General features: G+C 42.7%; 1 protein-coding gene across 2 annotated transcripts in view; it reads left to right on the forward strand.

Annotated features, from left to right (window-relative positions):
• Positions 1–12246: 12246 nt before the first annotated feature.
• Positions 12247–16453, forward strand: part of col8a2 (collagen, type VIII, alpha 2) — a 58232-nt gene continuing 54025 nt past the window's right edge. The window contains exons 1-2 of one of the 2 annotated variants that reach the window (XM_005948392.3): positions 12247–12682; positions 12887–13103. The gene's annotated coding sequence lies outside the window, so the exon portion shown is untranslated. Of the gene's footprint in view, positions 13104–16453 lie in introns of both variants that reach the window. The other variant, XM_042213985.1, reaches the window with a different exon arrangement.

A 16453-nucleotide genomic window follows, 5' to 3' on the forward strand; every position in this document is an offset into this window, starting at 1 on the left:
TTACAGGCGCTTGGTGCCAGACATTCTCTCCATGGAAGGAATGTCTTCTTAACCAGTTCCATGTGAATGGTTTAGGAGGGAACCGCAACCCACTGGTTGGGTTGAAGGCTTTATAATACACACACACCAAAGGAAGAAATATGTAAAGGATGGAGGGCAAGAGGCTGCAGCAGAGAGAACAAAAGCATTAGAAGGAGAAAGACGATGAACAAAAGATCAGAAGTAAGCCAAAGATTTTTCAAGTACAGCTGTATGTATAGGGTTTAATCCACCTTGAACCTATCATTTGTTTTCCCTACTACAACCCATGCCAGCTCTTAGTGAAATGAATGTTGAATTGCAGAATATTATGTTGAAGTGGTTATTCAAATACAGTTAGTGGCTTTAGGTTTCATATAAAACAGAGACAAATATCTTTTCCAGGATAGCATGACTTAATCTCTATAAGGCAATAAGAGAGGAAGAAAGATCAACCTCATGCAAGAAAACAAATATTTATGTAAGACATAAGATGTAGGTTGGCTTTATGTGGATGAAATTATCTATATATATGTGTGTTAGCATAATATTGGTTGAGATGTATATAAATCAGATCTAGAGTTCATGAGGTACATGTGGAAATATCATTGCCATGTAGATATATATATATATATTTTATACAGCTTTCTATCATGCCCCCAAATCTAGTACAAACACTTAAAACATACTCAGACATTAAACAGCCTTGCATGCTGTGTTAAAATTTGAGACTTCATGAATTACACCAACTGTGTTAGCAGCAATTTCACGCAATTTAACTGTAATTGCAACGCTAACAATCATTAATATGCTTTTGTTCAAAATGTTCTTATTCTATTCGGCTTCTCTTCCCACGAGAAATTGGCCGGAAGCGTGCGCAGGCTCAGCTCCGTCCTTCCGCAAGTTATTTGTATTTTACCATTCAAGAATAGCACGATATTGGATGCTGAGTGTAAACTTTTTTTTCCCCCCTGGAATTTCTTCTGGACTTGATTGTGCTGGATTTTAGCCACATTAACAACACGATAACTATGGTTTTGTTGAAAATAGCTGCAGTCTCTACTCATGCTGTGCATTAAAAGGTTGCAATTAGAAGCCCATTCAAACTGTTGTCAAGATTATTGATTGAATAAACAATTATCTACCATTTGAATAACTCCTAATTCACAGCTTCACAGCCTCGCAGGTGCTTAAATGACTATATTTAATGCCTGTTTTTGGAATGTTTATCCCCTGTTGCTTATTTTCATTCTTCTATTTTCTGTTCTTTCCTGAGCACACACATGCACAGCTGACAAAAGTCACAACCTAGTTATTATACAAGCTGCTGGCCTTAGCTCCAACAATAATGTTTATTCATCTGTCTCAGGAAAGAAAAGACACGCCTGCCGGTAGCAGCTAGTCAAAGCAGGAAATCTATGAGAGAAAATGTAGATATCCTGCACATTTTCAAGCCAACAGCTGTCACCCATAAACACTTCTAGATGTGCAGACAGACAAGACACAAGCCTGAGGAGAGATAAGCTCTCCTCAGGCCTGAGTCTGCAATGAGCAGCGGTAACTAGAGAAGATTTTCTGTAACATTCTTGGCCCTGAGAATATGAAAGCATGTTATTAGACAAACTACATTCTGCTACAATCTTAGCGTTTTGTTTTCAGCACTCGGTGCCATTGTTTTACAGATTCTTTCTTCCTCTGCAAGATCAGGATGTAGAAAACATGGAGAAATTTAGGACATGATTGTGTTCCTGGCAGGTAACCTCTGGTTCTCCTTAAGAGGTAAATAAAACTGACCTCTTTAGACTGTCATCTTTCCAGTGTGTAGATATTACTGGTGGTTGCTAGGTGGCTAGATTCAGACTGCCTTCACATGCATGAGGTATTTCTTATAAACATTATATGTATGTAATTGAGTGGTACTGTAATATTATAAGATAACCTTTATTAGTCCCACACGTGGGAAATTTGTTAAACTCTGTTATACTACTCAATGTCATCCTGTTATTGTTTAGTCCCATAACACCACATTACTGCTGAAATCCCAACATTTCCTAAGGCTACAGCATGTACCTAGTAACACATTGTCTACTTTTGTGGTAAAGCATACAAATCAAAAAGAATACACAGTACATGCAAAAGTCTTGAGCCACTCCTGATCTGCTTCAAAAGAGCCAGATTTGTATTGTATCATGTATGTTTTTTAAAGTGCTCTTGCGAAACAAACTTTCTGAAGACCTTTCAAGGTTTTCTTTGGACACTGGCTGCTTTTTCACTTAGTCCAGTCCTTGTACCGGACCGTTTTTAGAAATTTTGTTTGTCAAGCCACTTAACTGCGACGAAGCATGAAAAAGGAACCTAATTCAAGACATGGACACGACTTGAAGCTAATGATTGAGCTCATAAACTCTGAGTGTTTGAGAATGTTTACTGACATCATGGCTCAAGAGAACCAGATGGTCCTTGCTTTGAAACCGGAGGAGTCGCCCACTGCTGGCCATTAGAGAAAATACAGGTATAAGCCATTTCCACATTGGCCTTACTTCAGATCTTTTATATCTAATCAATGACTTTGAACTCTTTTATCCATAATCTCCTGCTTATATTGAGATAACCAGGACATGTGGGGGTCTGTGTGGAGAAGTATCTCCTTCAATAAAGACTCTTCTCGATGAATTTTAAGAGTACACTGGACTAAACTAAACTTCTTCAGTGTCTCTGACAATATGCAGTTATACTGTTTGCAATTATACTGGATAGAGTATAATCACTGGACACCCTCACACCCTTATTTTATGCATCACTACATAGTGGCACACTACTTTCAGTAGTTGCACTGAACGTTGACTATAAATTGTGAGGTGGAGAATACCCAAGGTTAACATAATTCCTGGAGATGCTGAACTGCATTATGGCGAAGCCACATGTCCATTTACTCCCCTCTCTGTGTTCCTCTTTATTACTGCAACTGTTTTGTGGCACATCTGTGTCTGCCTCTTTACCCATCCATGCATGTCATACTCTTTATCTAGTAGCACCCACATCCAAGAAACTGATTTAGGTCTTAGTGGCTCACTTGCCACCTTCATGGGTGGTCCTTGCTGCAGTTTTTCTACTGTGGTGTTTGTGCACTTCACGGGTCTTTTGTTTTTCTGGCGTGTCTTACCATGTTAACCAAAGCCGGAGGCCCGCTGCCTGTTTTCTTTTGCGTATCTACACATCTGCAGGCTTTCGAGGAGAAAGTGGGCAAAAGAGTGGAGAACAAAAGTAGGGCGGAGGATCAGCAAGGCAGAATAACAGAAATGCTTTGCATTTAAACCTAACTTGCCACATTCTCCAGTAGGTGTGTATGTGAGAGTTAGTGTAAGCCCTGTTCTTCTGAGATAAACTGTGGTTTGCAGGCAAAGGCCTGGCACTAATGTTGACAGCTTCATTATTTATCCTTCATTTTGACTGCTTGTTTTGTGTAATATACACACACATATTTCCATCCTTGCTCCGCCCTGTCTTCTCTGTTTCTCAGGAATAAGTCAACATTATGAATTTTGCGTGAAAAAAAGGGTCTCCCCAAAGAGTGCATTACACATGAAACAGTCACTCAGTCACCGGTGCTTTATAGCTAATTCACCCTGATCTGAACAAGGTCATATTGTTCGCTGTTTATTCTCCCACAATGATCAAAGTTGGAAAACAATCCCTTCCGACAGTTAATATTTCTTAATGTCCCACTGAGAACCAATTTTGTGTTATTCAAACTGCTTTCCCAGATGCATTTCTCAGGACATATCACCCACTCCGAATGCGAAATTCATGATGTGATATCCACAGACTGTGCGGGAATTGACCCGTGAGGCTGTAGTGCAATTTCTCTGTTTCCTTGTGTATATACGACATTGGGTGTTGGGACAGCTGTTTAGGGAGGAGGTTCCTGTAAGCGCCAAGGTCAGGACGCACTCACAAAGCCAGACAGGACGCCAGGTGAGACGGGGCACCAGTATACAGCCCATGAGTGTGAGCAAGTGTGCATGTGCAGACAAAAGCTTATTTGGCTTCTCAGGCACTGAAACACAAAAGAAACAACGCTAGAAGCTCATCCAGGGTCAGCAAGTGGTCAAGTGAATAAATTAGTTTGTTATAATGGGACTAAACTTACAACAGCTTGTTTGAGGGGGCTGAGGAGACCTAAGGCATTTGCAGCAGGAGCACAGAATCTGCTTAGTGTGAGTACAGAGGCCAAAGGTCAGGGAAAAGGATTACTGCCACTCAAGAGGTCACAACCCAGGCTGTTGTAAGGCTTGGGAAAGCAATACTTGCAAACACAGTACTGGCTGTCAGCATTGTTGTCTTATCGCTGTATAAAGTTAATGTTTCTAGGTTTCTATTAGCTTCTCTTTAAACAGTTCTGCTAATCCAGTAGGGATAAAAGTAATGGGTTACACATATTACACAGAACACTTGTCCTAAAAGTAATGCAGTACATTACTTCACTACTGGGGCGATTGTGGCTCAAGAGTTGGGAGTTCGCCTTGTAATCGGAAGGTTGCCGGTTCGAGCCCCGGCTTGGACAGTCTCAGTCGTTGTGTACTTGGGCGAGACACTTCACCCGTTGCCTACTAGTGGTGGTCAGAGGGCCCGGTGGCACCAGTGTTCGGCTGCCTCGCCTCTGTTAGTGGGCCCCAGGGTGGCTGTGGCTACAATGTAGCTTGCCTTCACCAGTGTGTAAATGGGTGGATGACTGGATATGTAAAGCCCTTTGGGGTCCTTAGGGACAAGTAAAGCGCTATACAAATACAGGCCATTTTACTCTCAGGAGAAAGTAATTCTTTATACTACTCCTTATATCGGTTTAGTGTTTTCTGTAAAATTAGCTCAAATGCATTTTCTCATAATTACCATTTAACAATATACACTGATAGTCCACAGTCGCACACACCAACACAAATCCTTATCCTAATAAGGCCACATGCATGATTTTTGGGTACTTGGGTACAAACACAAAGCCAGCAACGCAAAGCAAAGATGGAAACTAGCACAAAGCGATCACCACAGTGATTCTACTTCAGATACATGAACGTGCACAGCATGACTGCTCCTCACTGCTTTTGTTACCTGTTAAGGTTCAGGCTGTGGGTAGACGATAAAACTCAGTTTTATCATCATTCTGGTTTCTTGGCTAGCTTAGCATTAGCATGTTGTCTATGCAGGTGCTTGTAAAGAGCTGAAGTTGAATTAGTTAGATAACGCAGATGTTTCTGTTCTGGATGAACTTTACCATTGCACTCTTGTCCCTTTGCTCAGTAAAAATAAAAGTAATGTCGATATTCCACCCTGTAGGCTGCACCACTATTTTCCTCTTCCCGCACACAAACTGAAATCAGCTAATTGTTGCGCAAGAGTAGGCGGAACCAATAAACACAATTGATAGGCAGGCAGATGATCAATTCAAAGGAATTGAACTACCAGGAACTGGTTCTCGATTCCCATCACTAATATCCAGTATGGCTAAGAAGGGAGAGATAAAGATTTCAGCTCAATTTTCACCCTACATGTACAGTGTACCAGTGAATCCCACTTTTTAATATACTGTTGTGTGAAAAAACAAGTACATCAAACACCTTATCAGACTTTCACATCATTGTGGATGACCTTTGACCCACGTGTCTTTACGACTTGGTCAAAAGGCTTTGCATCAGTCCCTTGAGATTTATTTTCATTCCCTTATGCACAGTTCTCTTTAAGATCCACCAAAGGTTTGAGTTAGGCTGAGGTCTGAACTTTGATCAGGCCAATGCGACATTGTGATTGTTTTTTTTTTTTAACGATTTTGTTGTAAATGTTCTTGCTGAACTTGCTGATCATTGTCTACTCATGTTTGACAGCAAAAATGCAAAAAAAAGCAAAATCATTACCCCTCCACCACCGTACATGACAGATGGTATCATGTGTTTGCGCTAAAATGCAATGTTTGGGTTTCACTAAACATGGTTCTGCACATTATGTTCAAACATCTTTCTTGTTCCAATCTTTGTTCAGTGGTTTGTTCAGAAGTAACTCTCTAAAGCTTCATCGCGCTATCATGGTCATTTTATATAAAAGAGGCTTTCTACACTTTCAAACCAGCCATGCTTGTTCAGTCCTTTTCCAACTCCACTGTTATGAAGTTTAACATTTAACAAGCCAACTTAGCTATTACTTATCTCCTCAATTCCTATGGAAACGGTGAGGATAGGCTTAGTTCTTCATAGGACTGCATAGAGACATTTTCTTTTTCGCATGACTACACATTTAGGTGAGGTGAAATGAGTATCTGAATTGATGAGTAATTTTGATAACTGAATAAGTTAGTTCAATATCTTTGCATTGCTGCTCAGACAAGTAGGCTCATAGGCCAAGAAGTGTTACATAGACCAGTATTACAGCAGTTTTCACTGAACTGTATATTGTGTGACAGACCAAGAACAACACTTCATCCGGGTTAAACTCTAACCCGTCTCACTGGGACAATCCTGTTTTAGTTTTCAAAGCAGGAATTTTGTAATGGTTACTTATCATATTTGTTTAGCCTGTTATCGCAAGATCACAGCTTAATTAGCTTTTTTTCTTCCATATGAGCCTATTTTTCTGGCAAATTACTTATCTAATTATCTAGAGATAACAAATATGCATTGTGTCTTGCCAGTTATCCTGAGAAAACAGTTTAGGTTGCTATCTTGACATATCAAACACATTTTTTCTTGTAATTACAGTCTGAGTGTATCATTATGTCAAAATAAACCGTTTATCGCACCAATAAATGTGCTCTGTGGACCTGACCCATTGGATATGGACAGTGGAAGAAGAGCAGCCGTGATTACTCAGTAACTACCAGGGCTGCTGAGCAGAAAATAACCAGACGGTACGTTCATTGTTTTGAAGTGTTTTCAATAAAGTCAAAACAAAAATATGCTCGAGTCAGATTGAATTATTTAAGTGATCACGAGAATACGTCTAGTCAGTGTGTTTGATACTGTGATTAAAATCATGTGTGCAAACGAATGCGATTAAGAGATGCAACAACTGGCGCCACACAAGTGAAATCTTATATAACTACATAATAAGATAATTTAGTCACAGCTGCGAAACAGGTTAATCAGAGACCGATTCAGATAATTCTGTTATTCTAGGAGGAAGAGGGATAACACATTCAGATTCAGCTGTCGCTTCCTCCAGTGGAAATCCTGTTTATACAGAAGACATTTGATGTTTTTTTCTTATACAAATCAATCATAGTTAGGATACCCTTCAGTGAACTTGGATGCTCATCCTTGACCCACAGCATTAGCGCCACATATCTAACTCGGGTGGAGTCTTTGGATGTTCTGCTGAAATCTCCAAACTCCGGCAGTCAAATTTATTTATTGTAACCTGATTGTTTGGGTTTCGTGATTCTGTTGCTCCCGCTGTAAAAAGGAAATAGCTGTCTTGCCCAATGGTTCGGAAACGGAACATGGGTTTAAAAAAATGTAATAAAACAAAAGCTAAACAGTTCTGTCTCTGTTTGATCTCAGTTCCCTCTGCCCTCTCAGGGCCGGCTAGCTGAGATGAGGGGCTGTCAACAAGCGGTAGAAAGAAAATGGCATTCGAACAGCCGACTAGCTGATAGAGTGATGAGCTTATCAGTCAAGCGCAGATCTCTGGGCGTCTTGTTTTTGCTGTTTGTGCGCAAGCATGTTGACAAAAAAGTTAGCGGGTAGGGAAATTGCCGTTTCAGAGTGTGTTTGTCTTTGGATGAACCTTTGAGATCAGTCAGTAAAAGACAAAGAATAATAATAAAGTTGGATTCTTGGACGTACAATAGCCCGATGATCTGGTGGGCTGGCTTTAACTCAAAGGGCTGCTCCTTTTGGGGCATGCACGTATCCCATGACCCTAATGTGTGGTGGATGGTGGATGTGTACAACATCTCAGTGAGAGTTTTTTGAGATATAGCAGCACTGTTGCACTCTGGAAACAATTACCAGGCAATAATCTTCACATTCTTTCATCTCACCACCAGCTCAGCTGATTAGGATATCCACTGGTTTGCGAGGCAAACCTCAAACATGCACGTACACACTTGCTGTTTTTTTTCCCTACCCTTCCTACTCATACAGCACAATACAGTACAGTACAGTAAATGGGCTCGCTCTTCTTTGGTTACTGACCAACTCTCTTTCCTTTCTCCCGCACACACTCACACACCTGACATCTGATTCCTGACTGATGATTAATGACCCCAGAAGTCTTTCAGCGGGGACCACCCAGGGTCAAAATAACCTGCCATAAATACAGAAGCAGTAAAATACCATTCAGTCGCCACTCTTCTATTTGCACATGCTGCAGCATCGTGTGTGTGTGTTTGTGTGTGTATACGTGTGCATGTGCACATAGGTGTGCCAAAGCCAGAAATCTGGACTTGTGACTGTGGAAACACTTAAAAATGTGCGCACACCTCTCTACCTCCAAACACCCCCTGCCTCTCCTCTTTCTGTCTCCAGTCATTTTAGTGCATGTGTGGCGCGTGTGAAGAAAGGGAGGGGAATTACTCCAACAACACCTTCCAAAATGCAGAACAATTCCTGCTATTCTCTCCTGAAACTCTTCTTGAATATTTTTGTTCACTCTCTTCTCTTCTTTTCCCCCGGTCTTCCCTTTCCCCAGTCCAACAGACGGAAGAATTACCCCAGCTGTCCTCTAATCTCCATAGAGAGCTTTTTCCCAGGGTGGAAACACTGTCATCCTTTTTCTCTCCACTCTCTCCCCTTCCCCCTTTTTATCAGTGTCAAATGATTACCCCAGGGGGAAACTGAGCTCGGCAACAATATGCATCAGGTGAGCCAAGAGGAGTCTAGCCACAAAAAAAAAATTCTCCTCCTCTACCCGCTCTATCCATCCACCTATCCATTCTTCTCGCTTCTCTACTCTCTTGTGCCCTCCCATAACCCCACCCACACTCTCCACCCTCATGCCAACTAAGGGCAGAGCCCCAAGCCCATCTCAGAGGAATTTCCTTGTTGAAATTCACATAAATTTCAGAGGCTTCAAGTTTTATCCACAGTGTGTGAAACTACTGAACCTCCAATAACTCTAGCATTCACTTTCCATTCCTCCCTTGCTTCTGTATGGCACCTTCTTTAAAAGTTTCTGTCTTTTCCTTTTTGGTTATCCTCTTCGCATTAGCTTTTTAATGTTTTTTGCATCTCTGTTGTGCTGCTTTATTATTCCCTTCTTGAAATTTCCTTTTCTTATGCCTTATCCCTTCCCTTCCTCCCTCACCAGCTTTTTTCACTCATCTTAAACTGCCTTGTGCAGGCACAGCCTGGTGAATGCCAGGCATTCCTTTGTAAGGTTAGAACAGACAAAGGTGGACCACATCACCTGAGAGAAAACGGCCCTTTTGAATTGTCGCACAAGGGAAAGAGAGGCTGATAGTGAATAAAAGAGGGACTATAGAAGTACAGGAGAAAAGAGCAGGATGGAAGAGAGGAACACCTGTCCTCTGTTGTCCTTGTGTGAACCTTCAACTCTGACCTTCGCTAATGGATATCAATGGCTTGTTTGAATAAAAGGGGCTTAGCTGAAGGAAAGTGCATTAGGTGTAGGTGCTCCTAATCCTGCTATGAAAAGTGAATGAACGCTGTGAATCAGAATAATGTCTCCAAACACTCTTAACCGTTACCCATGTTAGCTTATGCTATCAACGCAGTCACTGCCATACAATACTTCACTCAGAGAGTGACCACTGAATCGAATAAACAAGGTCATATTACAACCCCAAACTTAATTTCAATCAAGCTCAAAAGCAACTCCACCCTATAACACACTCCAGCCATTCACAGGACCCACACAAGGAACACACATGCTCAGTGCACCCCCAGACAAACTCCCTCCACCCTTAACACACCACCTTTGAGAACAGACCCCCAATACCTTAGCACATAGGGAGTCTATGTTTGGGCACACTAGGCGTGGTGTAGGGTGTAGTTTATCTGTGATGCCAACCTGTCCCTGATGTCTTATTTTGGGGGTTTCTGACCAACATCAAGAGCAAAGTGGGTCCGTGTGATGCAATGCAACGATTTTCCAGCCACTGTTTGTTTTTGTTCTTACTAATGGAATGGAGCGGAGGGGAAAAAGTGGAGTGAAAAAAGGCAAACTTATGACGACCAGGTGTTTTTTCCCTCTCCTCGGGAATGTTTCACCTTGTAAAAGCAAAGCGAGTGGGAGGGGGCTTTCGTACCATGCTATAGTGGTGAGTGGTGTGGGGACTTTTCAGGGGGTGAGTGTAGGCTGACCAAATGAGTGAACATAAGCGTTTGTTTTGTGTCTGTGTGAGAGTATTAGAAGGTTAGCTGAGATTTGTTGATGAGCCCGAGGTGGAATTCTTCAGTGCAACTGTACCATGGCCATAACTGGAAGAGGCGGAGGCTTTCTTGTGGTTGTGTGCGAGCCTCCGCCGACTGATTTTTTTTTGCCCCATTGAGCTACAAACAGCGATCACTTGTGCGGCGGGGCGTGATCAACAAGCGGCACGCATGCACGCAGAAACACATACACCTGGGGAGGGGAATGAATGACAGGCCTAACTACTACACAGGGTTCCTATTGATGACATCATTACTGGGCATATGGTTACTCCACCCTTTATATGTTCAGAGGACCATTCAACTTGCACCATGGCTCTTTCAAAGGAATGACGCCTGTTGCTTTTTTTTTTTTAATTATTCAATTTGGTCGGCTCCAGTCGTGAAAAGGATACTTATTTTAGCTGATCACGATGGCACTTATGGCAATTATCAGCAGTCAGCAACATTTATGACCATCCATCACTGCCGATGTCTCCTTTTTAGCCCTCTCATGCACGTCTAATCACTTTGCTATCTTGATATTTGCTCAAAAGAGTGCAAATAAAATGCATAAAACCCCATTTGCACTATAAATTTTGCCATAATGGCACCCTTCAAAAAGCAGATCCCCATTAAATATTATAATAATGATCCAAATATGCCCTTTTGAGACGCTCTCATGCAAGGAAAAGCTGACTTCAGCCCGACTTTGCTTCTAAAAGTTGGTCGATTACACAGTCTGGGGACGTTTATTACTCCTCATGTGCAAAACATGAATGAGAGAAAGTGCCGTGGGGCTGCCAACTTTTGACAACTCTCTGTTACTTGCAGAGTGACTGAAGCAATGAATCAGTGGATGCTGCCGAAATGACAGAGCCTTAAATAAACCAGTAACTGGCACAACGTCATAATGAGGGGAAGAACTTGGGCAACTCTAAAATCCTCTTTATTGTTTCTCCCTCTCTCTCTCTCTTTCCTCTTGGTGCGGATCTGTTTGGAATCCCAGTCTCTATCTGATCTTTAAATCAGCCAGTGGCTCTGTCCCAGTAGGTCTTTCAGGAAAAGGCTAGGCCAGCTTTCCTCCCAGTGTATCCAATCAGAAGCGTGGAACAGCATGCTCGTCAAGGTCCACTACCATAGCAAAGAGCCAGCTAGCACGCTGCCAGTTAAACACTGAATGCTAAGTCTGTTTTGATCCTACTAAGTTGCTGCTGTGTGGGAAGTAACCTGTACTAAATGATAAGGGATGGCTGTGGCTCATCCAGGTTGTTAGCAAACATCCAAAACATTACCAGTTTTCATGAGAATTTGCTTATTTTCCCGGCAATCGCCTGGCACGCTTCAAAGACGAGGAATAGTTGATACTTGTAATACGTGCCACGAATAGATGAGGCGGACTAAAGAAATGTAAAAAGATGTGATTAACCGCACTATGGTGATCAAAATGAAGAAAGTGGCACCATGTGACAACTGCACACGACCTACAGCAGGTTTTAGGTGATGGTGCAATGCCGCTTTGAGCCTTACCGTTGTCCACTGTCATGTCATCCACAGACTTTATCAATAAAGCTGCAAAAGAAATAAAGCATAAGCTGGATCTCATTTGAAAGACTGATTTGTGATCATGTTTCAAAACATTAAAGAGGATAAAAAGGCAGCGTGATTTCCTGGAGGTGAGTTTGGGAAGGCGAGCAGAACAGTGAGAAACAGAACATGAGACGCCTTCGAATTCCCCTCTTCTCGTGTTTTTTTGTTCCCCTTCCCTCCTCTTCATCCTACCCCACCCCTCTCTGCGCGGCTGCTACCCCACCCCATCCTGCTCACTCCCCTCCTTCTTCACTGCAGCCAGCCACAGACACTTGCTTTTTGTATCAAGGGGGCTAACCCAATGAACAATCCTGTCTGTCTTTCCCAAAATAAGCTGGTGGGAGAGGGATCGCGTAGTAAGCCAGAGAGATTGGAGCAGCGAGGTGCACAGCCCCCCCCGCCCCACCTCGGGTTATAAGTCCTTGGAGTGGGAGCACAACCTGCTTGGATCCAGATACACTGCCTGCCTGCCTGACTGACCTGAGTGACTAACTGACTGAGTTCCACTTCACTGCTACTCACTCTCTCTCCCTCTGTGTCCTGCTCCCTTGCTCCTTCCCTCCTACTTTCCACCCTGGAGAGCAAGAGCGCACAGATTGGGAAGGTGTTCCTCAGACCTGCGTCTGGACAGCTCGAAGACGACACAGAGAGGACGTTTCCCCATTCTCACCCTTTCATCACCTCTGTCACTTTTGCCACCTCTGCCCCCCCAAAAAGTACATGGATAGAACTTTTTTTCTTTCTCCCTTCCTTCCTTTTTGTTTGTTTTTGTTTTTGCTGGAAGCAGAAAATTAAAAGTTTTGCAGACAGTTATCTCAACCTGCAGTTGAAGATTTTCAGTTTTTAACTTTTGCATTTTGTTTTTTTTTCTTTTCTTTTCCTTTTTATTGTTTGCTTGTTATTCTTGCACCTGCGAGCAGCGCTGGACCAATTCCGAGTGCCAGATCTTTGCCCAGGAGGACCCTACTTGTTTGCTGAAAACCTGATGCCATCACATCCCATGGGAGACACGAGTGGCTGAAGGAGGGAGGTAGAAGAGACCCTGAACCACCTGACGCACACACCTAACACTGCCCTTGCCCAGCGATCCTCCCCCCCACCCCTGCTCTCCTCCACCGAGTCTCTGAGGAAAGAAAGGTAAGCAGGTTTCCTCTGAATCCGTTAGCATCCTCGTGGCCTGTCATCTCTTTTCTTTTTTGTGCCTGAGGTGGCTAAAAGCAATTAAGAGAGAGAGCGGGAAAGGAGGAAAAACAGATTCCATTTGTTAGTCATGGGACTTGCATAATTCTCCTCAGTCCTAAGCCAGCGCACAGCGTAACAACTTGCAGACTAAAAAGAACTGAGCACACCAAAAGCACACTCAAGTGTTCCACTCACACTGTGTGGACGCTGATTTTTATATAAAATTTGTAGCTGCGCACCGTCTGTTGATCTTTGAGTGTCCCGTGAGATCGATGATCTGGACTGTTGCTTTGTGTATGTGAGTTTGAGATCTGGGCTAAGACACTGTTGATGCATCCATGCCCATACATCTGGGACTTTAGTTGATGATGTTGAAGGGGGCGTGGTGTGCATTGCAAGTGTGTATCGGGGGCTTGGCTGTGCAGCAGGATATGTTCAAGGTTACAGATGTAACAAGGGTGTCCTCCATGTGGATGGATCTGTGTTTTCTGTGTAATGCAATAGCTGCTCTTAATCATATAATGATTGGTATGTGCAAGTGCAAAGGAAGATTGCAAACGCACACAAAACGCACACATGCTCTTCTCTTCTCTGCTCTGTCCATCCACTGTGATACCTCTGGCAGGCGACACTGCATTCCTTTGTAACGGCATCCTTCCATCGCAAACAGAGAGAGGACAGACAGTTGTGACTCCGAGCCCTTGGGTGTACTGCACGACAAACTAGCAGGGATAGATAGAGAAAAAATGCAAGCTCTGTTGAAGAGATACATTTTTGATCACATGTGTTTTAGTGCACCAGCAGCAGCAGCGGCGGCGGCAGTGGCTTGTGGTGGCAGCAGTAGAGTTTCTTTGCAAAGGAAGGAGGGGAGGTAGAAAAATATACAGAGTAAGAGAGGTGTAGAGAGAGAGTAAGAGACAAAAAAGTGGAGGGGGGGAGTCTGGAAAAGACAGCGGTCAGGAAATCTGAAATCCAAAAACATTTGGCAGCATCCCTCTACTTTGCTGGCCTACGGCAAGAAAAGTCTACTAAACGTGTACCTGTGTGTATGTGTGAGTGTGTGTGCTGGTATGTGTGCACACATGCTTGCCCTAATGTGACTGGATCTCCACTAGAGTGTGTAAACAATCGTATGGGACACACACTGGAGTGTGAGCGCTCTTCTTTGTTGGTGAGCAACAACAGGAGTGTGCAGAGCTGCTGGTGTGCAGCAGTGAGCCAGCTTCCAGTCAGCTTTCCACACGTGCATGGCTTTGTTTCGATTAAAGAATTGATAGATTAAAAGATTTACATTCCTCTCAACTTCTTCAAGAATTAACGGTCTGTTTTGTGTTCAGCGCTTGACAAAACCTGGGCTAAATGACTTTCACCGATTTGCACCCTCCAGTGGGCGGCGACTGGTCAGTTAGTGGCTGACTTGTGGTTACAAGCAGCTCAAGTGTGTTTTTTGTGTGTAGTGCATTATATAACCACAGTTACCAGACTCCAACCAGCTGCCCATGCAGACCTTTGATACAGAGTGCCAAAAGTGTGACCAAGCATACACAAGCAACAGTCACGCTGGATACACAGCGGCACACACGGCACACTTTATGCCCCGTGTAAAGCAAACACCTCCATGTGGATTTACACCTCACACACACACACACACACACACACACACACACACACACACACACACACACACACACACGTTTCCAACAGATGAACATACTCGACTGTCAGCGCTGCTGCCAGACTGCCTGCTCATATACTGCTGAGCTTCTCATCCCCCACTGCATTCAGTTTATAGGCTGTAACATGTGACGTTTTTACACTCCAAACTCAACACCAGCTCTTGAATTTTTTCCCCCTCAGTAGTTTAAAGGGAATTTATTTATTTTCTTCCTTAAATGTTGCAGTAAAAGGATAAAGGACATCTTTGTGGATCTGTAAACTCTTGGGCGAGCTTTCATAGCCATTACAGCGGCACAGACCAGAGACAGCCAGCAGAAAACCTCTTCTCGGATGTCTCCCTCGTTACTAATACCCATCTGTTTTGCTAATGTCCTGTATTTGTGTGATCGAAGAGCAAAACAGAAGGATAATAAAAATAGAAATGTTGCTGTGCTGATGAACTGTGTCACCCTCTTGTAAAACAGTCCAAAGTGTGTGACCTCAAGGGGGCAGAATAGCAGGCAGTTTCAAAGACACCTGGCACTGTGTAGTTAAAAGCATACCTATTGTTCTCTCTGCTAATTTTCAAATGAATCTTTATTGAAACATGTTTAAGTAATCTTAAAAATATTATTCTTTTTATAAATTGCCTCACAACTCTGATAACATTCAAAGAGGTGTCCTAATTCACTGTTACAGTACAGCTGATCATAATTCATTTTCATTTTCGCTGACTTAGAGGAGGGGATATCCGCAGTCCATCACATCACTTACCAACTGTACTCAGTTTTCAGCCTCCCCTCTTGTGCTGTTAAATGATGCCAAACCACTTTTAGCAGACTGTATCAGTTTCATGTGCTAGATTGTGCTTCCTCGCAGTCCCTTTGTAGCCGTGGCTGTGTAAGCTTTTGCATGTGTGTTTGTGTTTGAGAGCGGGCAAGCACTTGTGGCTCTATTACTTTCAGTGCTAGCAGGAAATGAAGGAGAATGCCACTCATTTTCCAGCAAACGTAAACGCCCACCTTATTCCTACACACACACACACACACAAAATCACATGAATGGACACACATACAACTTCTCCCTGAGCCTTTTGAGTCACGGTCTTTTTGTTTGTCTGTGGTTTTATTATATAATCCTTATTTTTACTTTGTTCTTATGTTACTGGGGATTTTTCTTCTTTCATATCTGTTCCTTCTGTGTTCCTAGCTTTTTTGTTTGTTTGTTTGTTTTTTACAAGTACTTCCTATTTTATTTTGAAACTTCTTCTACAATTTTAGTTTGCTCTAGTGGTGTGGAATACTGCAAATTCTGGTACTGCAGATACCAATACCGATGCCGATACTTTTATCTTATATAGGCAGCTGATGCAGGGTAGAGCAATGTCTAATAACTTAAGAGATAATCATCAAGAGACCTGGAATGTAAGGTCTCTAAAGCACTTCGCGTCAGCTTCTGTTGTTTAAACGTGCTATAGGCTATAAATAAAACAGACGTGACAGTCAACACAAAAAGGTTCAGACATTTTTCATAGTTTGATATATATTTTTTTCATTTCCAAAAGAAAAATAAATTATTTAACACAAATCAGCAGGCGGCATACTGATCTCAGAGGATATTAGGCTACTATCGACTCTGATATCAATACT

The sequence above is a fragment of the Haplochromis burtoni genome, unplaced genomic scaffold (genome assembly GCF_018398535.1).
Source record: "Haplochromis burtoni strain Fernald_Lab_line unplaced genomic scaffold, NCSU_Asbu1 Contig_506, whole genome shotgun sequence".
NCBI lineage: Eukaryota > Metazoa > Chordata > Actinopteri > Cichliformes > Cichlidae > Haplochromis > Haplochromis burtoni.